Here is a 27,908-nt window from a genome sequence, read left to right as displayed (position 1 = left end):
GAGCATCCAGTTTTCAGTGGTAGAGAAGGCATTTTGAGTCAGAGATTGGAGCTCTGCTAGGTTAGTGGCGCAGCAAATCAAAGTGGAATCGTCGGCGTATTGAACAATTTTGGAGTTAGGAATGACTTTATGGAAGTCATTAATAAAGATATTGACTAGCAAAGGGCCTAGTATGGAACCTTGGGGTACTCCAGTGGGAGTAGGAAGGAAAGAGGACGTGGCTTGGCCCCATTTCACTGCTTGGGATCTGTTTGAAAAATAACTGGAAAACCAAGAAAGGGTTTTTTGGGAAAGGTTAAGATTAGAGAGATGATTTAGAAGGTGGGTATTGGAGATGGTATCAAAAGTTTTGGATAGGTCCAGCAGGACAGAAGATACCAAATTACCAGTGTCACGGGCTGAATTGACAGAATGTAAGAAGGACAGAAGGGTGGAGTTAGTACTATGTCCTGGGCGGAAGCCGTGTTGGGTAGGGGAGAGTAGCTGGTATTTGGTAAGGAATTCTAAGAGCTGTAGGTGGTTACATGGTGAATAACATTTAGATGAAGATTTATCTATGATACCTCAGTGTGGGATGTGTTGAATATCTTTGCAAGGTTTATATGTGCAGTGTGCATTGTTTGCCCTGTCCATTGCTTCAGCAACTTTTTTGAAAAAGTCGACCAGATTAAGTAGACAGGACTTGCCCTTGATAAATCCAAACTGTTTTGAATCAAAAGTCTGTAGGTTACCTATATCCTTATTTATCAATTCCATAATGATCCTTTCCATAGACTTATAAATGAGACTGGTCAGGATTATAGGGTCTATATTTATCCCGGTCAATTGAAGTCCCACCTATGTGCAAGGGAATGACTGTTGCTGTTATCTGGCATTAAGCCCGTTTTGATTCTGATATTGAATAGCTTCTGTAAGGGATCATACAGTAGCAGTAGACGGCCTGATATGTTATCTGGACCCATAGATGTAGAGTTGTTGGTCTTAGATAGTGCCTTGAGAACTTGTTCTTGGGAGATTTGAGGAGGGTGTGTAGGAATGGGTATGTGATCTGAGAATGTAGGAGGGAGGGAGGTGAAGTTTGAGCTAAGTTTGTCAGCGAGTGGCTGTGTCCTCTAGGTCTGAGTATGTGACATAATTTATTATTAGTTCTGCACAGTGACGAGCATTGTTTCGGAGATTTTTAACATAATTAAAGAAAGCTTTTATGTTTATCCACCTTAATGGCATTTTTTTTACTCATATCTGGCTTTGCTTGATTTGATCATGTTCCAAAGATCCTTGTTTAGTTTAGCAAGAACATTTTACTATCTTGAGAGTTAGATTTATTTTTGCATGCAATGAGTTTTTTTTCTTTTACTATAAAGCCTGTTTATATTTGGATTTCACCATTGGGATTTATTTTTGAATTTGGTGTTGCATTTCTTTCCGAGGGGGACAGATGAGTCTATGCAGCTATATACAGGTGCATAGAATATGACAATGAAGGATGCTACAGAAGCAGTGGGGTAATCAAGATGAAAGGGGTTTTTGGATTTAGCCAGGTCACCATTCAGTTTTAGTAGATTAGCTTTCACATAATCTTTGACTACTGAGGTACTTGAAGAAGCTTCAGGGTTCTGTATTACGATGGATGTGACTGACTTATGGTTGAATATGGCCAGGGAGGAAGTTACTGATGGTGGGGAACAAAGCTGCCCCATACTGGTAAGGACCAAGTTAATGATTTTATCACACTTGGGAGGGGAGGTTGAAGTCACTAGTCCAAATAGCTTGTATTGATGAAGTCCATAAATCACTGAACATACATGCTTGAGAATGTTTGTCTTCCATTTTATAAAAAGGTAGCCAAAGTCTCCCAGCAGACTGGTATTTGGTTTAATACATGTGGACTCCATACAAGTTAGGTAGAAGTTATGAGCCATGGCTAGCATAAAGCAGGTCCTATAGTTAGCTATAATATCAATGATGTTTTCTTAATAGTAAGTTAGATGTGAAGGAGTTCCACGCCATTATCTCATCTAACAAGTCTGGAGACTTAAGTTTTCTTTTTTAAAGAATATGGAGACAATGCTGCTTCTAGTGTCTTTATCTAACACAGTGGGCCTGAACATGTGATAGGCAATGAAACCCTGAAATATTGGAATGCTTTTTATGGTCTTGAACCAGGTCTCTGGGATGATGCATGTATCAATGTTTTCCAGGGTAAGAAGTGTTTGTAGGGAAGGGAGAGTTTTGTTCATAGATAAGTACTAGGCTAGCTGCCCTTGTGGGCCATTTTAAGCACAGTAAATATCCCTAAAATATGAGAATAAAACCCTGTACCCCATGTCTGTGAAGTAAAAACCATAACCATTATGCCAATCCCTTGTTAAGCAATACCTTAACATTATCTGGATTCTATTTAATTATACTGGAAGCTTTAGAAGATTGGCATTGCCTAAAAAGGGCACTAGTTGGGTGGACAAGGATTTAGCCAACATACAGAAGCCTTTGGGAGAGTGATACAGGCCATCCCTGGCAAAGTAGTTAGGACTATCTGCTCTTTCCGCCTAGACTGACATATATTGGGCCCCTTTGAATGACACCAGAAGCTAAGCCAGCTATTGAAAACAATAATATTTTGTCCATACTGCAGCATCATTCTTGATGATGGTAAAATGCTGCTCAAGGCTAGGTTCATACCAGCCCCATACACATATTCTTAGACTGCTGTCATGTTTTTCTTCATATAGTGCAGGGAGGTGCATCCTAAGTCATTTATGCTCACTTGTACTATGACTGTGTCACGTGTGTGTACTTGTGGTGCAAGAATTTAAGTGCTTGTATAGTGAATCCTGGTACCTGATAGGCAACTGACCATGACCTATTCCTTGCACAGCCTAGTGATGGTGCATTGATGTGTCTCACTATCCAGTCACCTAGGGCTAAATATTGGATTGTGTGCAGGTTTGCCTTATGGACTTTTGAAATTAATCAGTATGACTCTTAGATGAAATTTTGTGGTAGGTGCTTGTTCCTTAGGTTACATTTAGGTGGTCTTTGTGGTTTAGGTAGGATCCTTTCAAGAGCCTCAGCATTATGTAGATCCACTTGTTTGCCCTGAGCTGCGTGTGCTTTGTTTAGTGTTGGGTTGTTTGGTACTGACAACTTGCTTGTTATTTGGTGCTGCTTTGTGATGGACTTTTGTCACTAATAACATTGTATAGCAGCATCTCTCACTTACTGTGTCTGCTGGATTAAGTAGTAAGGTGTTGTCAGTAAACATGAGACAATTGCTACATGGTCTTATGATGCCCATTTCAACTAGGTCGGGCTACAGAGATGAAAGGAAAATGCAAATCCATCACAGGCTGAAGGGGACATTATGTCTATAGGTATGGAGTTGATTTATTGGAGATGTTATTTTTATTTATTTTTATATTATTTGACATTTGTTTACTGGGATAGTACGACTGGGTCAGCAGAACCCGTTTTCAGTGGAGGCCAGAGAGAAATATAAAAAAGAAATGTAGTACACATACATTACGGATTCATAGTACAAGAAGAATAGGTGTTCCAAAATCCAGTGAACGCAAAATAATTTGATATCAGATCAGTTGAAATAACTACTCAGACATATATTATAGTGCCAGTAAAGAGGAATGGCTGTTCACAAGATCCTGTTACAGAGAATAGGCAGATATCAAGTCACTTTAAACAACAGGTAAACAGCTGAAAATATTTTTTTTGTTTGTTTGTTTGTTTTTTTTAGTAGAGTAGGGGGAATGTCTAAGAGAGGGGAATAGGAGGGATATGCTTTTTAAGAAAAGCAGTTTTAGTTAGAATTGATTAAGATAACGTCTTCTGAGTAGTAGAGGATTAAGCAGTTGAGGGAGCAGAGCTTAAACGATTTAGTTAAAGTGACATTAACCTGGGGCTTGTTTTACTCGTCTAAAACAAACAGTCTGTGTAACCAGTTTGTCTTTGGACAACTACTGAATATTTAAAGTACACTACAAACTGTGGAGTAGGTTTTATAGGGAAACATAAAGCTCTAAATGCCTGAATCTATACACTGCAGTCAGCCATAGCACTTTGAGACAGGCCACATCACGCTAAATTTCTTAATTTATAACACAGAAAATAAGTAAAAATCAACTGAGCATGTCAACCTATAGCAAATATTTAAATTTAACCTCTGTGGCAAATAACACCCACAAAACACAGCCTCTGTGGGACCAGATGGCACCTCAGAATGTCTCCTAAACAGGCTAAAACATGAACTAGCATCACCATTAAGTACCCTTTTCAATCATAGTCTAAGCACAGGCTTTGTTCCTGTGGAATGGATAACAGTAACAGTTATTCCCCTCTATAAAAGGTGGCCTAGCAACAGACCCATGGAATTACAGACCCATAAACCTGATCAGCCTCATATGTAAGGCCATGGAATATATCACTATGGACCTCAAAAATAAAAATATAGGCGACCTCCACACCCTGGATCTTACCCAATTCGGTTTCATCAAGAGCAGATCCTGCCTTTTAAATCTTGTGGATTTTTTTGAAAATGTGACCAGGGACACTGATGAGGGCAAATCAGTGCAAACAGCATACCTCGACTTGACAAAGGCTTTTAACACAATCCCACACTCAGACATTACTGATAAACTTAGCAAACTGAATGTACGTCCCTTCATTGTAAGATGGGTTGCTAACTGGCTTACAAACCAGACACACACTATCAAAGTTGGCAACTCCACATCAACCAGACCTGTTACCAGCATGATGCCACATAGGTCAGTGCTGGCCCCCCTACTGTTTGGTATATACTTCTCAGAAGTTCAGGTCAAAACTAAGGGGTTGTGGCTGACCAAGTTTGCAGATGACTGCAAACTGGGTGCAATTATTGAATCCCCAAATCATATCAATATACTCCAGGAGGGTCTTACTCAGACCAACGACTTATGGCTTAGTCAGGGTCTCACACTGAATGCAAAGAAATGCATCATTATTCCCTTCAACACAAACAATGTCCCTTCCCACTATCAAATCAACAACAATATCCTAAGTACCCATGAAGTGGTAAGGGACTTGGGGGTCACAAGTTGATTGTGACCTTAACTTCAACCACCATGTGTCTACTGTAGTAAGGAAGGCTTTCTATGTAGCACAATTGATTAGTAAAGGCATCGCCTAGAGAGCAAAAGAGGTTATAACCCCTCTATACTTGGCACTAATCCAGCCCATAATTGAGTATAACTCCCTGTTCGACATGCACCATACAAAGCACCTGCAACAACTGGAGAGACTTCAGAGGTTTCTAACAAAAAAGATCAAGGGACTCCAGTTTGTGCTATACACAGACCAACTAAAGTCCCTGTCACTTTACTCTGTATTATATGGACTTCTTAGGGGAGACTTATGACTGGCTTATAGAGCAGTCTCAGACCCAAACCTAATGAACTTGCTGCATCCATAAATCAAACAGGACTATGGCCATCTATTCCAGGGACCTAAATATGGCCTGTAACTTAACTAGGACATACTGAAGGGACAGATTTCTCTCCCAATGACTGCCGTGTCTTTGGAATAAGCTACCTATTCATGGTAAACAGAGCACCTCTATAACACTGTTCAAAAGGAACCTGGATGAGTGAATGGGGCACCATAAATTCTTACTGGGAATAGTGCCCACAACCCTCCTGGACATAGGCAGTCATTACTAAATGCAATCTTGGGTATTAACTAACATTTCTATGGCATTACATTGGGATGAAATGGCTAGGCTTGAAATGACCTCCTGATCGATAGCTTAGTAATCTCCTATGATCCTATGATCCTATGCACTAGCTTGGAAACCTTCTTCAACCACCAAAAGGAACCAGAAGACTAATTATAGCTAAAATTTACTATTTTAGCAGAAAAACAGTGGAAGCAGTAACAATACACACAATATTAAGCATTATATCAAAGGTCATTCAGCTTGGTGAACAGCTAAGGGGAGAGACTTGGCAAACTGATATTTACTGACAACAACCAATAAATAAGTAGAAGGAAAGAAGTATGTTTTCAAATTATCAAAAAAGAGCAGACAACAGTAGATACACTGAGGTTAAGAATGCAACTACAACAGGGTGGATGAGACAGAAAATGACTAGATGATTAGCTCTGTAGCTGAATGGCATGGAACTGCCTTAATGCAAACACAAGTCCTGAGCTAGCCTGACACACACACATGACATATGAGAGAAACTAGGGTTTAACACCAATGATCCACATAAATGTCAAGATGCAGTGCAATTGTTTACTGGAATTATTAATATAAGCTTTAAGACCTTAGCTAAAGCAGATACAGATTGGCATGAAGCCCTCCTTCCATTTTAATCATGTACATTAACCTTAAATGTAACCCTTAACCCTGCCCCTAACCTTACACATTATGTTACTAAAAACCTTCTCCCTAATAACAGCACTAATATAATGAGATTTACCTTGGTTTTGTAACTGGGGTTTACTGAAACAGGTCATTTTTAGTGATTCATTCAGTGTTTAGTGAGTCTCTCTATTCTTATTCTACCAGTTGTGATTCTTTCTTTTGAGTTTTCTGCCTTCATTATATAATCACACACACACACACACACACACATATACATACATATATATATATATATATATATATATATATATATATATATATATATATATAGCGAGAGAGATGTGGTTTGCTATCATAATCTGGAATGGCACATCGTCAAATCCACAATTCAGAAAGTCCGAACACTGAACTCTGAAAATGCCACATGCTGATATTCTGGAATGTAAATTCTCTCCCCTTTCAACACACTCCCATGGTAGCACTTGTTTCTAGGTCCAGAGTGGCAGGAAATGTCAATGTTCGGTGTATTTTGGGTATATTGAATTTTGGCATTGTGGTTTTCATGTATGTGAGTTGAGTATATGATGGCTTTACGAAGTGCAATTCAACAACATGATAGTAAACCCATATATATGTATGTTTATATATATATATATATATATATATATATATATATATATACACACACAATATACACACCAACTCCAAGATCGCACAGCAGTGGAGAAAGGACAAATTCCCCTTGTGACGATCCCTAGGAGCAAAAATGGATACACACAGCATTTCAGATGCAGCTGTCTGCACCAAGCACAATTTCCCTTAAAAACACAGAGGGAGCACACTCCAGACCTGGAGCTGGACTCTGTCTGTATGTCTCTCTCTCTCTCTCTCTCTCTATCTCCAGGCCCCACACAAGACTCCACACTGACCAGTTTGGAGCACTATGTAATTGTACCAAGTAGCTGATTCACACACTTGGATATTTGATTTTTACACACACACACACACACACACACACACACACACACACACACACACACATGCACATGCACACCTGGGAAAGGCTGGCACAGACATACCAGCTATGCCCCCTCTGCCCAGACTATAAGGTAATTACACTGCTACTAGTTACCTACTCTAAGGCTCTTACAAGGGTTATTATACTGAGTAAAATTAATACTAATATAAATGGTAGAGCTTGTCCGATACAGCAAGGCTTTCAGGAGTGGCCACAGTGTCACTAAAATAAGCATAAGTACTGTTAAAATGTTAAAAGTATTCTCAAAAAGACCAGCCACAATGAAAAGTATAGAAATATTTAATAATAAATAATAAAACAGAAAACATGAGAATACTGAATATCTAGTTACAGTAAACACCAGAGTTTCAATCACAGGAGATATAAAAAAATACAGTTGGGTAGATTCACACAGATGCAGAAAAGAACAATACTTAATTAATCTGACTATATTTTCCTGACTGAATAAAGAGTTACTGTTCCCTAGTTAAGTTACTACAGCAAGGCAAGATGATAAGTTCTGAGTTGACTATTACAGCAAGGCAAGATAAGGTGCATGGCTATGTGAGATATTTGTGAAACATCTTTCCTATCGGGTTCCAGAAAACAAAGTGCTGCTGTGAGAGTTCCTTCATAACTCTCACTAATATCTAAAGAAACATTTCAGTGCTTGTTATAGAATGACATTACATCTGGTCACCTGACTCTGGTATAATACACACCCAGAGCTTCGCTAAGATCTGTTGCAGCATCTGAAAGCTGTAAAACAATTTCAAAAACTTTCACCCTTCCATGGTAGCAATTAGTTTACCCCTAAAGATAATACAGTAAGATTGCTAATCCTGGTTTTCCCAGACATTTTTGTCTCTGGCTGCAATCAGTCCTGTAAGATAAAATCTTTATGGCCTAAACCAATCCATTTAATTTTCAAACTATTTTTCAAAATTAGCTGGACTGAGACTAATCTCTTCCCTTCCAGAATTCTCTGTTAAACCATATACATTTAATCAGTTATAATAATACTGTCTGATATACAGGTATATCTCTTTTCTGTCCAGCAGGACCCACTGTTGATGCATTTTTAACACAAGTAACTTTACAAATGTATTTTTAGCACAAGCATCTGTACAAATTACTGTGATAGTCAAATGGCATAAAATTCTTTATAAAACTCCAGCTAACTATGCTGGCATATGTTACACATGTACTGCCCTACTCTCCCTTGCACAGATGGCACTCTCGCATATCATCACACCAATTACTCCACTGACTGCTGATTTCCAAAAAGAAAAACAAACATCACACTGCAATGTAGTAGGGTAACTGAAGGAAACCCGTTCATTTGCACTGCTAATCTCCAAAAATGCAAAACAACAAAAAGCACAGAAATCAACTTTGATATATGGCTTCAAAACTTCATTTCAGTCAGAAATTAATTAATAAACAGAAGCCTGAAAACATTAAAAGATTATTAACAAGCATATACCTGTTATCTCTTGTCATCTTTAGTCTATAAGAAACTCCAATCTGGCACAAGGAAAAAACTGCAGTCTTATTTTTTCTGCAAATTGTTTGGGTTCTAAGGTTATGCACAAAGTTTACAAGTGTTAGTTTTAACTGGGTTATGTAGCTCTCGACAAACTCTGCATACACTGCATAAAAACAAGCTTTACAATTAAAAGAAAGAGAATTTTGACCAAAAGTAAGAAGAGTAATTTCCAAAATGATACAGCTCTTTTCATTGAAATAAAGAAGTGACTCACAGGTTAAATAAAATAAACCAGTGCCAAGCTTGTGGTTAAAATAGCCACCCAAGCCAAATAAAAGTCACAAGGCTTTTTCAGTTATTTTCATAATCTCAGAAGCCCAATGCAGCAATGTGCTGAGCTGATTGTGAACATTACCTGCACAGAGCCTGATGATATAGCCAACCTATGGGCTGATAATTTCAGCTTAAACTTTACCCATGTCCCTCTCCGTCTATCCAGCTAAATATACCTGAAACCCAATGCACATTCAGCCATCATACAAGACAAAAGTCCTAAAAGCGCTATCAAAAGCTAAAATATAATGTATTGATGGGTGTTGACAATATCACAGGATGCATCTTAAATGGAATGAAGCATGATTTAGCCATCCCCTCTAACAACACTGTTTAACTTCATCATCCATACAGGTTTTGTACCAAGTTAATGGAGAAGAGATAAAGTCATTCCCCTGCATAATGGAGGATCTTGCACAGAGTCAGCCAATTACAGACCCATAAGACTAACCAGCCTCATATGCAAAGCCATGGAAAGACATATTATTGCACCAATCAATAAAGACATAGGGAACCTTCAAACACTGAACCTGTCACAATTTGGATTCATCATGGGTAGGTCATTCTTTCTCAACCTAGTGGATCTTTTTTGAAAAGGTCACCAAAGCATTGGATGACGGCAAAATGGTACACACTGCATACCTCCCCCAACTCAGACATACTAGAAAAATAAATAAACTTGGAATTAACTCCGACATCACCTACTAGATTGCCAGGTGGCTAACTAATAGGACACAGGAGATCAGAATTGGGGAAGCTACCACCACAAAGAGAACAGTCACTAATGGAGTCCCACAGGGTGCAGTGTTGTGACCTCTCCTGTTTGGCATCTACTTCTCTGAAGTAAAAGCCAATACCAAAGGGCTCTAGTTGACTTTTAGACAGCTGCAACCTGTGAGCATTCACTGAATCCACAAATTACTTAGTCATCCTGTAAGCAGGTTTTCTCAAGCAAACAACTGGTGCCAGAATCATGGATTAAAACTAACACAAAAAATGCATTATTGTACCCTTTAGAAAGTCATCTACCCCATGGAACTACCCCATGGGCAATATACCCCTAAGAGCTAACCCATTTGTTTAGTGATTTGAGAACTTATATGGACAGTGACCAAACTTTCAACCAACATGTGCCCACTGTCATAAGAAAGCCATTCTACATTGTTCAGCTTATAAAAAAAATATTGTGCCTTGATCTAGGGATGTCATTGCCCCTTTACTCAGCCCTTGTTTGGTCAGTTACTGATTATAACACCAGATAGATGCAACAACTGAAATTTTAACAGAGATGCCTTGCCAAAAAGATACATGACCTAAACAATATGTCCTACATGGACTGACTCAAAGCCCTGACACTATACTCAGTATCTTATAGACTATTAAAAGGTGATCTGTGTCTAGCATACAAGGCACCCTCTGACCTAATACTGATGGACCTACTACACATCACCAAATCAAATGACATGGAATACTACAGGGCTCTAAACCTCTTCTGTGACTTCAACCAGATGGTTTTGTGGGAGAGGTATAACACACAGAGATTACAACTGCTCTGGAACAGAATCCCTTTCCACATAAAACAAATCTCATCCCTGTCCATATGCAAGTACATCTTGGATCTATGGATAGGTAATAGAAACTTAACCTGCAGGACTGTCCCCTGTGCTACTAATGGAAAAAGGCAGTTCCTAAATGCTTTATCCCATGCATGCATCCCCTCAAATTATCTATGGCATGATCCCAGTTATTCCTATTAAGGGTAACATGCAATTATCAACCAAATGATGGGTAAGGACAGTGTAACACCCAACTGGATAAGTTAATTTAAGCACCAAAAAGGAAATTGGCTAGGCTTAAAATGGTCTGCAAGGGCAGTTAGCCTAGCAATTACCTATGAACCTATTAGTTGGATGTAGGCTTATAGATATGTATTTTATACCTGTATTTAGAAAAAGAGTAGAATTGTCTTCATCTACTTAGAGCCTTAAGACAGAGCAAAGGAGCTTGTTCTCAATGAATAATTTTTACTGGCACTTCTGAACTGTCATTTGCTTCTACTTTAGTTGCCAGTTCATATCAAATTGTGTTAGTTTCTGCACACAGTGACACAGACTTGTATTCAGCCGCATGGCATCAGTATGTTAATCAATACCACAACTTAAGGCTTGTGAATAATGAAAGTGCACAGAGCAACACTGTACTCTGTGTTGTGCTTTTATGTAGCAAGTTCTGTCATGGCTCATTGTACCCATGCCAGATAATGGAGTGATATCTGTGTCACAAATAACTTAAACCAAGAGACTCATTCATTGATATCAATGCAAGAAACAGATTGCACTGATGCATGCCATATGCCATGACAGAGAGGTAAAGCCCCAGCCATGACCCAGATGATACAAATTTTAAGTAGAGGCTTAGGTGCTGGTGAAGCCATGTTGGGGGAGGGTCATGGGAGCAAATGGCTTTTGTCAGGTCAACAGTTCCAAGGAGGGGATGGTGATCTAGTCTACTGCAGCACCAGACCTAACTGGAGGATGAAATAACAACATGTAGCTGATAGACAGGGGTGTGCACTTGGCTTCCAAGCAGCTTTTATAGTAGTTCTTCTCAGTGGGGGCATAGATTCCTGGGGAAGGCATATACAGAAGCATGCGCATCCTGCCACTACAAAGGGTTGTTTCCGGACCCTTGATTTAGCAAGCATGGATGTCAACTTCTAAGGAGCAGGGAGCTAGGTCATATCAGAAATAAGTCCTAATGGCTGCCTAGATGACAGTCCTTCATGATCAACTGTCACCCCAGGTAATGATGAACAAATTGGTCTAATCAGTTGAGAGGACACTGATGACTGGTAGGTAGTAGGAGATAAACAGATGACAAAAAATTTTAAAATGCACTGCTATGTCTAATTGGTATGCCTAGCTGCATTCTTCATAACAAATGTAAATAAACCAAATAATCAATCCACAAGTATATAAAGAATGCTGGTTAGCTTCAACAGCTGTTACATTTCTTAGGAAACCCCATACACAGTAAGAAATGTGAAGTCAATGAGACTTGTAATTCTAATACTGTCAAGTAACTATGTTCCAGCTAGCTACAACATGATCTGGAAAAATCTCTTATCTTTGCTTTACTCAAGAAGTCCCTGGAATATTGAGTATGACATATACTTTTTTCCATCTGTGGTAAAAACATACAGAACATGAAAGAGAAAACATGTATGTTTCTCATTGCTCTGCCTATGCTTTGGATTTTTAAACTATATACAAAACACAGTTCTGGTTTGGCTGCCAGCTGATGTAGTAGGATACAGCCAATTGATTCATTTTCATCCTAGCCACTTTGGAATTCCTGTAGCTCATTGCATAGTACAAGCCATGAATCCTACACAAATGAAGAAGGAAACTAACTCCCAGGGGATCTCTGTGGAATAAAATTCTAGGCTAAAAGGCATCCTCAGTCTTGTATTTCACAGAGGTCTTTAATTAATCACCGTTGATCTACACTGTTCATATTCAAGACATTCCACAATCATTTGACTCACAAACCAAATCAAAAAAGTACATACGCTTACATCCATAATTTTCACTCTTTTACAAGCTCTGATCTGTTCTTCTGTCTGGTAAAGTGGCTACAAATCCCAAAATGAAGACATGCTGCTAGAAATATGACAGGAAGAAATGCTGTTTGAACTACAGTAACAACTACTGCCAATCTCAACACAGACACAGACACCGCGGTGCACTGCTCTTCAAGAAGGAAGGAAACAGAAGGTCAGATCCTGAATTTCACTTATAGAAGCTTCTTCTGCTACAAAAAAAAAAAAAAAAACAACAACTGCTGAGGATCTTCTAATATACTTCATTGCTTCATGTGTTATATCTGCTACTTTATTTACCCAGATGTCTTTGTACAGGGGTGATCCAGACTTAAAAAATTCAGAGGTAGAAACAAACACACCTTTATGCAATAGGTACGAACAGTTATCTTGTATAATAGTAATATAATTAGAAACATCTAGAAACAATGGTGCTGTCATGCAGAAACATGCATGTGTTGAATGCCTCAAGGTTACAGATACATTTTAGAAAAACAGAATGACTCATGGTTCTCTACTAGAACAGGGTAAAGTAACTATGTAACATTAGAGGAAATACAAAGCAGTGTATTTATGTATGTGTTTGGTCAGTGACAATATCTGACTATGCTGGACCTATTAACAGCAGACACCTGGGTAGAAAAGCTCCAACAAAGTATAAAATCAACAGACAAAAACTAAATATTGATTCATTAGAAAAAGTAAAATTCTATAGTCAAAGTAAAAGAGTATATTGTAGGCAAATCTCTGCATTCAGCATTAAAAAAGCATTCTTCTATCCCAGCTGGAATATGACTTTCCAAGTGTTGCAGCTACATCAAAATTAAAATGAACAAATCTAATCACCAATAAAATAAGAAGATTCAGTGCACCCTTCCAAAAATGCAAATAATCCCTGCAAACCATTTGAAATGGCACATTGGCTTCCAGTAGAGCAGAAAGAAGACCTTCTACTGGTATTATAACTATTTGCCAAGGCTTTTGGACACCATTCCCCACTCGGGAATTATAGAAAAACTCACCAGCCTGAACATAAACCCCTACGTCATGAGATGGGTTGCCAATTGGCTTACAGACAGAACTCACACTGTAAGAATAGCAGGCTCCAGGTCCGACTCTAAACCAGTCACAAGTGGTGTCCCACAAGGCTCGGTCCTGGGACTCCTACTGTTCAGCATACACTTCTCAGAAGTACAGGCAAACACAGGAGGACTATGGCTAACCAAGTTCTCTGATGACAGCAAACTGGGAGCCATAATTGACTCTCCGGCTGACATGGACATTCTCCAAAAGGGCCTTACTGAGACGGACACCTGGTGTCAAAGTCATGGTCTCAAGCTAAATGCCAAAAAATGCATATTCATCCCATTTGGGAAAAACAAAACACCCATGAATTACCACATAGGTGGCAGCCCCCTTAATACAGAAGAGGTAATAAGAGATCTGGGGACCCAGGTAGATAGTAATCTCTCCTTTGACAATCATATTGCCAAAGTAGTTAGGAAAACCTTCTATATAGCCCATCTAATTACTAAAGGGTTTGCATCTAGAAATAAAGAGGTTATAGTGCCCCTCTACTCATCTATCATCAGACCCATCATAGACAATGCTCCATTTGGGATGTACCTCAGAAGACACTTCCAACAGCTGGAAAGACCACAAAAATACTTCACCAAGAGGATTACTGGCCTCAAACATATGTTCTATGCAGCCCTACTGGAAAAACTCCAGCTGTACTCAGTCGCATATCGCTTACTCAGAGGTGATCTCTGCCTGACTTACAAAGCCATGTCCAACTCAGAATTGATGGACATGCTCCACCTAAAGAAATCCAAGTCACTGCAAGCCACTCGCTCTAGTAAGCTGAGCCTCACCACAACAATAAATAGAACATGCTGGAGGGAAAGATTCCTGTTACAGAAACACCCCATGCTTTGGAACAAAATTCTTAACTACATTAGGCAGAGCCCCTCACTAACAGTCTTCGAGAGAAACCTTGCTGAGCGAATGGGTAACAGAAAATACACCCCTGGGATCATTTCATTGGCTCTTCTTGACAGAGGCTCAGTTAATTAATCACTGGGGCAGCGAAAGCTGACACACTCCGGCTAGGCTTATAAATGCCCTCAGACAGATAGCCTAGTACCTACCTATGAACCTATGAACCTATGAACCTAAACTGCTAAATAAAATATTCTCTCCATTTGCAGCAAGACTAATTAGACAAGCACCCTTCTACTGCCTGAGAATCACACTGCACCTGCATTACAATCCCCCCAAAACAAAACCCTACAGCATAGATCATTGCTACTCCATACTTGGCCCTAGACTATGAGAATATATCTCCTCACAAAACAAAGGCACTTCCCAATATTCCAACTCCAGCTAAATGCCATTGCCTTTCTTCTACACGTCACCTAATTTCTCCTTCCTGTCACCCACTGTCTTGATGAAATTATACTCAAATCTCCTTTGCAGTTCTCACACCACTTCACCTTATCCAGCATTCTTTCTTCTTACCATCTGATGACTATGCATTTCTAATCCTCTTACAGCTTGAGTGTTATATTACTTATGTTTCCCCTTATTGTAAATATTATATAATACTTTTGGATATATAGCTTCAATCATGTTTTGTTGTTAAAAAATGTATATAAGTGAAATTTAATGTCATTACAGCCTTGTTGCTGGTTTTGTTTTTGCCAATGAATTAAGAAAAAAAGACAATTTTCTGACATTAGAGTTCACCAGCATGCATATGATAATCTAGCTGCATGAGTACTTACAGATGGATCAGAACAGGAAACAGAAAATGCATATAGCAATCCTCATCATCATTATCAACCCCTCCTTCCTGTTTTTACATGGGGTCAGTTGCCCCCTCTCTCAGTTCACAGCCACTTTCCTTCTTCAACAGTCATGCCTAGCTTTCATCAATCTTCTCTCACACAATCCATACATCTCTTGGCTGGACATCCCTGTCTCTTTGTGTCTTAATCTTTTTTTATGTCTATGACTGGTGTGGACATTTTAGTAAGAAAGGTGGAGATTTCATTGACCAAAACAGGAGAGAGAGTTAGCCTTTTTCCTTGTGTAGTTGAGGTGCAGGGAAAAGTTAAGAGAGGGGAATCAAGCAAAATGCCAAGGTATTTAAAAAGAGGTTGTGTTTTTTTCTAAGGGAGTGTTGATGCAGTTATGGATATGTAAAGAGTTTTCTGTTTTTTATGTTTCTGTTTAGTCTCAGAAATCATAGTTTTGGTTTTGATAGAGTTGGTGATATACTGAATTAAGGCTAGAAAATCTGTTTGCAGGTTTGTCTGGAGGTTGGGTACCATATCATCTGCTTAGAGAAGGAGGGGAGGTGACGAAGGGGAAGTTTACTTCTAAAGATGGAGAATAGCAAAGAAGTAGATAGGGAGCCATGAGGTACTCCTTGTTGAAAGTTGTCGAATTGAGAAATTGAGGTTGAATTTTGACAGAGATATAGCAATTGGTGAGGCAGTTTATTCATTTTTTGGCTTTTGTTTACCCAACTGGACACACACACCCATTTTCAGTGGATGCCCAGGGAGAAAATCTACAGTTTGGAACTAAGGTAGGGAATTGGGACTTATGCCTATTTGTAGTAGGTGACAGAAGAAGATGTTGTAGTCAGCAAGGCTGAAGGCCTTTGTAAGGCCTCTGTCCATAGCTAGTAGTATTTTATTGATTAGGATCCACAGAGCTGTAAGTGTGCTAATACCAGACCAGAACTTTTGTTATTTATGGAAGAAGAAGTTGCAAGTAGCGGTGCATTAGGTGAGTTTTCAAGAGGTTTACCTAGAGTGAGAAGGATAAAGAGTGGCTTGTATTAGGAAGTTTTAATGGAGATGTGGTTAGATGACTTTGGGATCGGTCTAATAATGGTTATTTCCATATATTTGGCATGATATTTTGTGTTAGGCATAAACTGAAGTGTTTTGCAGGGGGGATGTGATGACACCCCTGCAGTGGTATATGAACCATATTCATACTGTACCTGGTAAACTGTCAGTTTTTATTTGTTGCAGAATAGGTTCTAAGTCTTTTATTTTGACTGGTCTAAAGGGAATTGTAGGTATGTAGAGAGCTGGTTCTTGTGGGAGGATGAGGGGTCATTGTGAGTTTTTGAGAGGGTGGCTACGTTGAAGAATTCAGAAAGGAAGTTAGAAGGAGGGAATGTTGAGTGTTTCTGTTGAGGGGTTGTTTTGAATATCGCTTCCTGTCAGTTGATTCACTTCTTTCCATGTCTCCTTTAGAGATTTAGCTAACAAATTTTGAAATGTTTTCATATGTTGGCTTTTGTGATGTCATATTATTTACTGATTTAGTATTTGTAACATATCTAATTTCATGGACAAGGACATCGATTATAGAGAGGTCACCAGTGGACACCCAGATTTTCAATTTCCTAGAGCACAGTGTAACATAATTAACATGGCTACCCATGTTTACCTGCTTTCCCTGGCCTTTTACTCACAAAGTCACCAGTTTCTTCTCTGGTAGTAGATTTTATCCCTCCATAAGTATAGGTCTGATATTATCAGTTACACAAGATCTATTCTGGGTTCTCCTTTAAATACAGGAATACAAAGGAGATGAAGACCACACCAAAGTTAAAATCCAAATATTTGTGTTCTGAAACATCTTAGCAACTTTCCATCTGGTGTAAGCATCTTTGCACTTGGGCCTTCACTTACAACTCTTAGCAGTCAGTAGGCTCCAATCCCCTGCCAATTGCATAACGCCTTGGTGAAATGCTATTATTTTCCCTAATATCTTTTTAAGTTCAGTTTTTTTTTTCATTTAATCTTTGAATATATATATTCTCTAATGTAATTCTATTTCCCCTCCAATACCCTCTAAGAAGGACATAGCTCCCCTGCCCATCTATGTTTGCCTCTTCTATAATTATATTCAGTCCTCTCAATATCAGAATAACTACACCCCTTACTTTTCCCTGTTGTGTATCTGCATGGGATCCTTCTCTAAAACCATTCTTCACTAACTCTTTATGTTAATTCTTCTTTAAATGGGTATCCTGAAGGATCTCTATTCCCATTCCCCACTGACTAATATGAACTAATACCTTACTTGTCTTTAACATATCAGTGACATCACATTCCTTGTCAGTATACTCACAGTCCCATTCGGCCGATCTGCTTTCCTTATATATGCGCATACACACACACACACACACACACACACACACACACACACACACACACAGACACACACCCACATATATATGTGTGTGTGTGTGTGTGTGTGTGTGTGTGTGTGTGTGTGTGTGTGTGTGTGTGTGTGTGTGTGTGTGTACACATATATAATATATATATATAGATAGATAGATAGTGTTATAATCAGTGCCTTCTTTTTTTATTTTTTTTTCTTAACTCAACTTCTGTCCACCTGCAGATTCTTCTACTTCTGCCCTTTTTCACACCAGCATTATGCAATAACTTTGACTAAACATTCTAAACATTTTATTTATAACATATTCACCTGCCAACCCATTGCAGCCTTCCTTACAACATTTGAGAGAAAACTCAAATTTTGCAATGATACCCTTTGTCAAGTTTTTTTTATCCTGTTTGCTCCCCTCCCTCCCTGCAGTCAGTATCTTTTACTCTAGTTCACATGCCTCTGTTTTTTTTAAGCGTATAATACATTGTTTCCTTTTTGTCTCACTTAGTAACCACGTTGGTCTGTTTCCTCTCCTTTTTTTAAACCATATGTGTTTTCATATTCAGTTCATACAAAGCTACTATGACCTTATGAGTGTTCCCATTCATAACTGAGCTGCCTGTCTTTCACTCTTTTCCAGGTATCTCACCAATCATCTCTCTGCTTGTCTCTCGCTATCTACCTACTATGCATTCTCTGCCTTCCTCAAGTCCTTTTACCACGATAATTCATCATGGCTGTCATTAGCGGAGAAATAATTTTATTCTCCTTTTATACTTCAAACTCCCTTTTAATTTTTTATTCTTAACTGTTTTACCTTATATTTGCTATTTGTCCATTCATATACATTTCCACTAAGCCTGTTTGCCCCAGAAAGCTTTTATCCTCGTCTGTACTTTAAGATGTTCATGCACTGTTAACCTTTTTTATTTTGATGTTGGACTTACATTATATGACCATATAAGTGTCTGAAAAGAGTAATGAGAAGAAAAATAAGAAGAAACGCACTCTTAGATCAATTTTCGCATCACTTTCCAATCTCCTTTTGACTGATAGATTGTACATTTATCAGTTGTCACTACCCTAATATCCACTTCCACTCCTACTTATTGTACAGCTTCTTGCCCTCTTTCTAACCCTTCTTTTTACTTTGTAAGATATTTTTGGCTACTTTCTTTCTTCTTTTCATCGTCCACGGTGGAATTTTGCTTCACTTCAGCAAGTATGGTTATCATTGCTCCCTTCACTTGACTTTTCTTTTTAATTCCTGTTTCTCAGGAGGAACAGTAACACAACACCATCCTTTAATTCAGCATCATGCCTGAAGTTCTATTTCAGAACATTTTCAGCCATGGCTCAAGCCACAAGGGTAACTGTAAATGTAATCTGCATGGACTGTTTAGGGTAGCTAAACAGTTACCATATATTTGGGAGGTGCGAGGAAGTTAAATACCTTGAGAAAACTTATGCATACATAAAGAGAACATGGAGATTCAACAACGACACCTACTACAGATTAGGACTGAATTCCAGACCTTGGAACTGTAAGGCAGGGATCTTAACAATTTAAGCTATCATACTAAGCAATAAGCAAACAAAATGTACTATAAACAGGACTATTTTCTATAGGACCCTCTGAAATAACTTAATCTTTTGTCACACTCATGGTTACTAATGCTAGTCTTCATGGCACAGAGTCCTGAAAGCTATCTAGAAATCCAAAGATCAACTAACAATGTGGGGGGGGGGGGTCTGGCAAGGACGGTGTGGAGTGAGCAACTAAAACCCACTTGCCCATCCTGAGGTAAGGGAGCTGGCATTGTCCATTGGAATGCTGGCAGATACTGGAGAAAAAGTTGTACAGAATGTAGTACACGAGGAAGGGATGAGCTTGTGGTTCTGCCAAGCCTAGAATGCAAAGTAGCCTTTGTTACATGCAGACATGGGTGCTTGTTCACACAGAGAAAGTGACCACCGAAGATCACATGACTGTGCATTTTATCAACCAGGGGAAGGGCTTAGGGCCTTAAAAATCTCTGATGATTACCTGGATGATACTTTCCACTCCCTGCTATCAGCTTTCACTTGGATAATTAGGGGAATAAGGAAGAGTGACAGTGAGTCTGAAAGGAAAGAGTTAGAATTAATGGTTGGCATGCATTGGGAAAGCAAAATAAAATGGCTACATATTTTACATTGCAAGCATCTCTTGTTTGTCTTTAAAATTAACCACCTAAATAATGCAAAAAATACATTATTGTATCCTTTGGGAAGTCATTTGTCCTAATAAACTAGCACATTAATGATATGCCCTACGAGTTGACCTAGTTGTTTGGGATCTGGGAACTTATGTGGGCAGTGACCAAACTTTTGACCAACATGTGTCCATTGTTGTAAGAAAGTAATTCGGTAATGCACAGCTTATAAACAAAGAGATTCTGACTAGATCTCGGAAGGTCATTGTCCCCCTTTACACAACCTTCATCAGGCCTGTCATTAAATATAATGCCGCCGCCTCTGGCATGTATCTATCCAAACACATACAACAACTGGAATGTCCACAGAGATACCTTACTAAAAAGATACAAGGCCTAAACAGCATGTCCCACATGGACCGACTCATGGTCCTGCTACTATACTTGATATCCTACAGACTGCTAAGAGGTGAACTGTGTCTAGCATACAAGGCACCCTCCAACCCATTACTGCTGGACTTACTGCATATAAGCAAATCAAGCAGCATCAGAAATACTTGGTCTAAGGATCTAAACCTCTCCTGCAACATCAACAGAACTGGTTGGATGGACAGGTATATCTCTCAGAGGATACTGCTGCTCTGGAATGGACTCTTCATCCACAGAAAACAAAGTTCATCCTTGTCCACATTCAAGAGCAACTTGGATCTATGGATGGGAAACAGAAAATGTGTCCCAGGACTGCCCCCTGTACTACTAATGGACAGAAGCTGCTCCTAAGTGCTTTATTCCATGCATGGGTCCCCTCAAATTATTTATGGTGTGATCCCATTTATTATCATTAGGGGTAATATATATTTGTCAACCAAAGGATGGGAAAGGCCAGTCTCTAACTAAATGGGATAGGTTCATTCGAGCACAAAAAGGGAAAGTGATTAAGCTTAAAATAGCATGCAATGGCAACTAGCCTAGAACTTACCTATGAACCTATGAAGGCATGAAATACTTCAAATGAATATAGTTTTAATGCAACCTTCGCATTTGTACATATAAATGCATAAGGCAAACAGATCTCATAGTTTCTAACACAACAGTTTCATTGTTAGCTGTTAAAATCACTCATTCTGCAACTTATCTATTATTTATTTTCAAAGTGAATTTTATTACATTCTCCATGAAGACTTTAATTACAATAAGTGAACACCCCCCACCAAAATAGATATCTGCCCTACCCTCATTGTAACATACATAAAGTGGGTTGCATCACCATCATGTCATTAGAACTTATTTATTCATTCAAAAATGTATTAAAAGCATTGCTTAGTTTCTTAAAAAAATTAATTCAAAGACAGATATTCCACTAGTCATAAGCAGGAAAATAAATGGGTAAGCAATCTTCACTTAAAAGAAGGTCTTAGTAGCAGAGTACTGTAATATCAAAATGAGTTCCTTATAGAAATTAGTATTCAGGAAATAAAATATAAGTGATTCAAGTAGCTAATATTTAATCTGATGAGTCGTAATTAATTCCACTAATCGCTTTTATTGGAGGACTGCCGAATGCCCAGTTATGGTAGTAAGATTTGTCAAGTACTACAATCATGGAAACAAAACACATCAACACAGTGGGGACAGCTTCTTAATTTGTCAGGAGTGCAAAAAACTACCACTTTAGATTATTAGCTCTCTTGGAAATTTAATTAATGAAGGAGACATATTTCAAGTTGGCAGATGATAAGATTAAGAACCTCATTGATGAGAGACCTAGGGTAGCATACAAGAATATGTCTTCCCTTAATAGATTACTTTGTTATGATAGGGCTGACAAACCACCGCACAGATCCCTTACCAAAACAGGTACCCATCCCTGTCATACATGCAATCAATGCAGATACATAGTTACCACTGATTGTTTTGTACACCCTCACACCAGGCGTACTTATTTTTTCAGAGGCTATGCTGATTGCAAGTCTGATTGCTTAGTATATATTGCCAGATGCCAGCAATGTTTTATTTTCTATGTAGGCATGACAACCAGGACCCTACGTGAACGAATCAGGGAGCATATCTATGCCATAGCCAAATGCAATACCACCAATGCATTAGCTAAACACATAAAAGAATCAGGACCTACACATTGCTTTAAGTTTCAGGTTCTTGAACTGGTAGGCAGAACTGGCCGGTTAGGGGACATTAAAAACAAAGTTGAAGAAAGAGAAGGGAAGTGGATATTAAAGTTACAAGCCCACAGATTTGGCATAAATGATAGATTAGCCCTTAAACCTTTTTTAGCTAATAGACCTCTTAGGCACTAGAATGGGTTTCAAGATTGCATAATAAGTATATTATTCTGTCATATATGATGGATCAGTCCTTGGAACTTTTTTAGTAATAGACCCACAAGGCACTAGCATGTGTTTTTAGGATTTTATAATATTTGTATTTTGTGCTTTTACTGTTCTTATTCTGATTTGTCAGTGTAAGCACATGATCTGTGTGTTATTTCTATTTAAACAGATGGTTTTCAAGCTGCTTTGATGTCTGATGAAGCGTTAGTTATAACGCGAAAGCGCTTACCATACTGCAGTTTGTTCGTGTTTTTTATACTAATAAACCTGTGTTTTATCTACTGGAGATTCATCTTTATCAAGATTTTGGCCTATGGTGCACCTTCTTATGTTTTTACTTTGCTGCTTTTATCTTATTTGAAGGTGCTTTACCCAGCAAGAGTTCTTTTTTTCATATTTCAAGTTTTGTTGAAATACCCAAGAAAATGAGAACCAAAAAGAGTAATTAGCCGACAGTGAAAAGTTTTATGAAATATACCTATCTATATACAATATACTTGCTTGCACTAGATAAAGTTGTCTTTAACAATGTGGAAAATAATGCTTACAGTAATATATAAGAACCTTTATACAATGTTGATATGATTTTTATTTATTTATAAGAGAAGTCAAGAGCAGTGAAAATGTAGACAAAGTGATGCAGATTATCAGCCTTGTAGATATTGTTAATTCAATAATATTCCCCATTTCCATTGCATTTCTAATCAAATTTCATTTTTCTTCATTTGATTTTATCTAATAATGACAACATCAGCATATCTGGGGTCAATAACAAAAAACAACTTAATATTTTTTAAAGAAATCGGGGAGTTCTGTTTTGGCAAGATAAAGGAACCAGTCGCATGAAGAGCAGTAAGGAACAGAGAACTAATGATCACACAACTATTAATAAAAGTAACATCTTTGCACACTCATGCTGTATGTAGTAAATACATAAGATGACTAAGTGCAGTATTAATGCCAAAGCAAACTGTGCAAAATAAGTAAAGCAATGACATTAGTGTTATATGGCAATCAATTCTGTGGGTAAATATAAAAAACTAAAGAAAGAAAAAAATGTTCCTAATGATACATTAACAAGAAAACTAGGCCAATATGAAAACCAGACTCTACCCAGCATAGTGGAATCAGCAGACTATGCAAACAAAACCAAGCAAAGCAAGTGAAGCACAGCATCCAAACTTGAATATGGCAAGGTGCACCAGAATACCAGCATATTAAACCAAACAAATACAATACATTTTACCAGACTAAGTCAGAAACAGGGTGAAAAGGGTATACATGTTACCAGAAAGACATAGAGGAGCATATGAGGAGGCAAAAATATGATATTCCTTGCAGAATCACAATAGTGACCATGTTCTATATTGGAAAATTACAGAAACCTGTTAAAATTTGGTATACGTATTTTAATGTGGCCACACAAGGCAATGTAAAATTCTTAAAACAAAAATATGGGTAAAATGGTTCACACTGCCTACCTTGACCTGGATAAGGCATTTGACACAATTACCCCACTCAGCATTGTTGACAAACTCAAGAGGTTAAGTACAAACCCATATGTTACCTGGTGGTAGCCAAATGGCTCACAGCCAGGACGCAGGAAGTTAAAATTGGGGAGTCCACCTCTACAAAGAGACCAAGCACAAGTGGAGTCCCTCAGGGATCAGTCCTTGGGCCACTCCTTTTTGGCATTTACTTCTCTGAAGTCAAGGCCAATGTCAGTGGTCTCTGGCTGACTAAATTTGCAGATGATTGCAAATTAGGAGCTGTCATTGAATACCACACTGACACAAATGTTCTCCAGGAAGGATTGACACAGACAAACGACTGGTGTCAGAGCCATGGACTAAAACTAAATGCCAAGAAATGTATAATAATATCCTTTAAGATGTCATCCACCCCTGGTAACTATCATATTGACAGCGTACACCTTAGAGTTAACCCAGTAGTCAGGGACTTGGGGCACGCATAGAAAGTAATCTAGCCTTTGACCATCACATGTCTACAGTAGAGAGGAAATCATTCTGTGATGTGCAACTTATAAACAAAGGTATGTCATCTAGGTCCAAGGAAGTCATTGTTCCACTATATTCATTAATCAGACCAGTCATTGAGTACAATGCCCCCTTTGGTATGTATCTAACCAGGCATATCCAATAAATGGAATGTCCACAGAAGTTCTTCACTAAAAGAATACAGGGCATAAGTAAAATGTCCTATGCAGACTGCCTCAAGACCCTATCCCTATATTCTGTCTACTGCAGACTGTTGAGGGGAGATCTATGCCTGGCATACAGGGAATTGTCATACCCCACTCTGATGGACCATCTGCATATCAGCAAAACAAACAGCACCAGAATTAATTACCCATTCTAAAGACTTAAACTTTGCCTGGGATATAAATAGGACATTCTGGAGAGACAGGTATGTATCTTAGAAACTACCCCATCCCTGAAACAGGCTCCCCATCCACATGAAACAGAGTGCTTTCCTAACTCAATTCAAGTGTAACTTCGACAATTGGATGGGGAACAGGAAATTCATACCTGGCTTAGCACCTATGTCTCTAATGGACACAGGCAACCTGTAAATGGTTCATTCCCAGGTCCCTACTTGTAAATGTTTCATCTCCCAAGCCCCTGTTTATACTTATCAAGGGTACGAGAACTTGTCAGAGATTTGAGATGCATGGCTAGGCTTAAAAAGGCCCATGTGGTCGTTAGCCAAGTAAACACCTATGAATCTATGCTCCTATATTACACTGCTATTGTTAATAGTCAAGTTGACACAGATTAACATATAAAAATGTGTGTGGCTGTTACAAATGCGTACACACACACACACACACACACACACACACACACACACACACACACACACACAAGTTTAACTGGACAAGTGAATCATATACCTTGCAAACAGACAGCTTTAAGCAGCAGGAGGATACACAAAGTACATACAGGACTGTAATATAATACAATAATGTAATACAGCCATTTTTTACCCTCCCCTAAATGTAATGTTGTTGACAAGGCATGCACACAACAGTTGGCCTGAAAACACATAAATGAACACAGGCTGTAAATGGCAATGTAGTCAATATAATTGTAAGTATGCTGCTATTACCCAGAAAACATCACTTTTCTCAACAGCCATGCATCCAGTGATACAAGTATGCTGTCTTCAGAAAATATGTGCTTGCACTTTTTAGGTCTATAAAGAGATAATGTATAAAACAGAAAGAGGCAGGCTCTAACCTGACTTACACAAAATATAGAGCCGAACAAGTAGTAAGAAAAAAGTAAAATGCATGACATAAAAACGTATGTTGAAATACATTCCAAAAACACAGCACTGCCTGAATGAACAGGCTAATTTGTAACAGACTTGACTGACAGTCTAGTAAGAAAAGTTGTCTTTAAAGCTGGTTAGTCACTGGGAGCTAAGTGCAGTATAAGATGTGAGCTGTGTGAAACTCCCAGATTACTACCAGATCATCATGAATGTGGTACTCTCAGCATAGTCAGCAGAAAAAAATATATACTGAAGTCAAATTGTTAAACCAAATAATCCAGGAAATGAAATAAAGTATAGTAATTAGAGGAGTGTATTTATTTAACATTTGTTTATTGAGAAAGTCTGACTTAGAACGAGCCAATTTTCAGCAGAGGCCCACGGAGAAACGCTCCAGATACATGTCTTTGTAACATGGGAGGAAACCGGAGCACCCAGAGAAAACCCACATGAATACAGGGAGGACATGCAAACTCTGCACAGAAGGCACCCCAACTGAGAATTAAACCAGAGAACCCCTGGTTCTGTGGTGACAACTCAAACTGCTGCACCTCTGTGCTGTCCAATCACAAGAGAATTAGGATTATGCAATGCCAGTGTCACACTTAATTCTTTTTAATGTAAAATAAGGATAAGATTAATAAGCAAATGGCTAGGTGTGAGAGATAATATGTTAGAAGCGTCAGACCACCAGGCAGCCGGTTTCTGCAAACACAGCAGAAATAAATGCAGTTTAAAACATTTATGAGGAGCTGGTCAGTGAATGGGTGGAGCATCATGTGTTTCAGGATGGTGGAGGTGGGCCAATGGGTCAGTACAACAGTGTTGTTGACTGGGGAAACACAGTATCTAGCTCTGAGATTGGTAGGTGCTTTCACTGACATCCTGTTTCTGTGACTAGGTCCATGGCCTCTGTCCTGGGCTGGTATGAATGCAAAGATATGTACAATAGTAAAAATGAATCCAAAGGATAAAACCAGTTACTTAGAGGCAATATGAGGGTTGAGAATAGCACCCACCCAAAAAAATGTATTACATTTTGTGCACTTTCACAGAAACTGTGTGTTAGTGAAATGATCCTTTATTTCATAAACTGTATCCAGAAGGGGGATTCTATTTTTGGCCTGTGAGAGAGGAGATCTAGATAAATCATTCAATTTACATTACCTCATATGTCTTACATCCCTGTTGTGCAGCCACTTAAAGTTATACTGTTCTTTTTTTTCACACACAAGAAACATGGCACAATATATACCTTTGTTTTGACACTATGGTTTCCCACAGTTTGTTTTATTGTGGTAGGGGTATGTTATTTGGCACAATAGTATATTGTTTTAAATACTATAAATGCCTTTACTATTAAAATCTTATGTTATCAGTTCAGTCACATAATCATGCCTCACCTTGGATATAACCACCTCAAAGACCAGAGTATGGAGCTCATGAAGGTTTAAACTAGTACAGATTTAACTTTCTGGCTAGCAAGTCACCCCTGGAGCTTTGCATGGTTTTATTTCAAAGTTTCCAGATATTGATACTGGCCTTGTATCAAACACAGATATGAGGACTGTCACAGATTCCAAGGAATGAGATTTTGCTCAGTACGCATGGAAGAATGGGAAGGGAAAATGTAACACTAGGGTAATGGAGTAATGGGAGCAGTACCCATAATGACAGCAAGCGGACTGATTCTGCACTGATAACCTGCTATCCCTAAATCTTTCATCTGCCATTAGCTTCCCATCTGCGTGATAACTGGCTTCATCAGGTAACCTGGGCTCAGTTACTACTACAGGATATTCTGTGTCCAGCAGTACTAACAGATTTCTCCCAGATTGCTCAGTGTTACAGTACATTCTGAAAGGTCTTCTCGCAAGCTACATGGACATAATTATGTAGGTCCAATATGCATGTCTGACAACTGAGCACAGAGGATTAAGTGAACGAGTTTCTAACGAACTTCCTCCTGTAGTCATGGGATTGATTCTTTCACTCTCCATTTCCCTGCTGTATAACACTGAAGAACTTACTTAAGCAGACAGTTCTCCTGGGTCACGCCTGAAA

This window comes from Protopterus annectens, chromosome 7.part0, assembly GCF_019279795.1.
Source record: "Protopterus annectens isolate FY-2018-M chromosome 7.part0, PAN1.0, whole genome shotgun sequence".
Taxonomy (NCBI): Eukaryota; Metazoa; Chordata; order Ceratodontiformes; family Protopteridae; genus Protopterus; species Protopterus annectens.
This window is presented reverse-complemented; position numbering follows the sequence as displayed.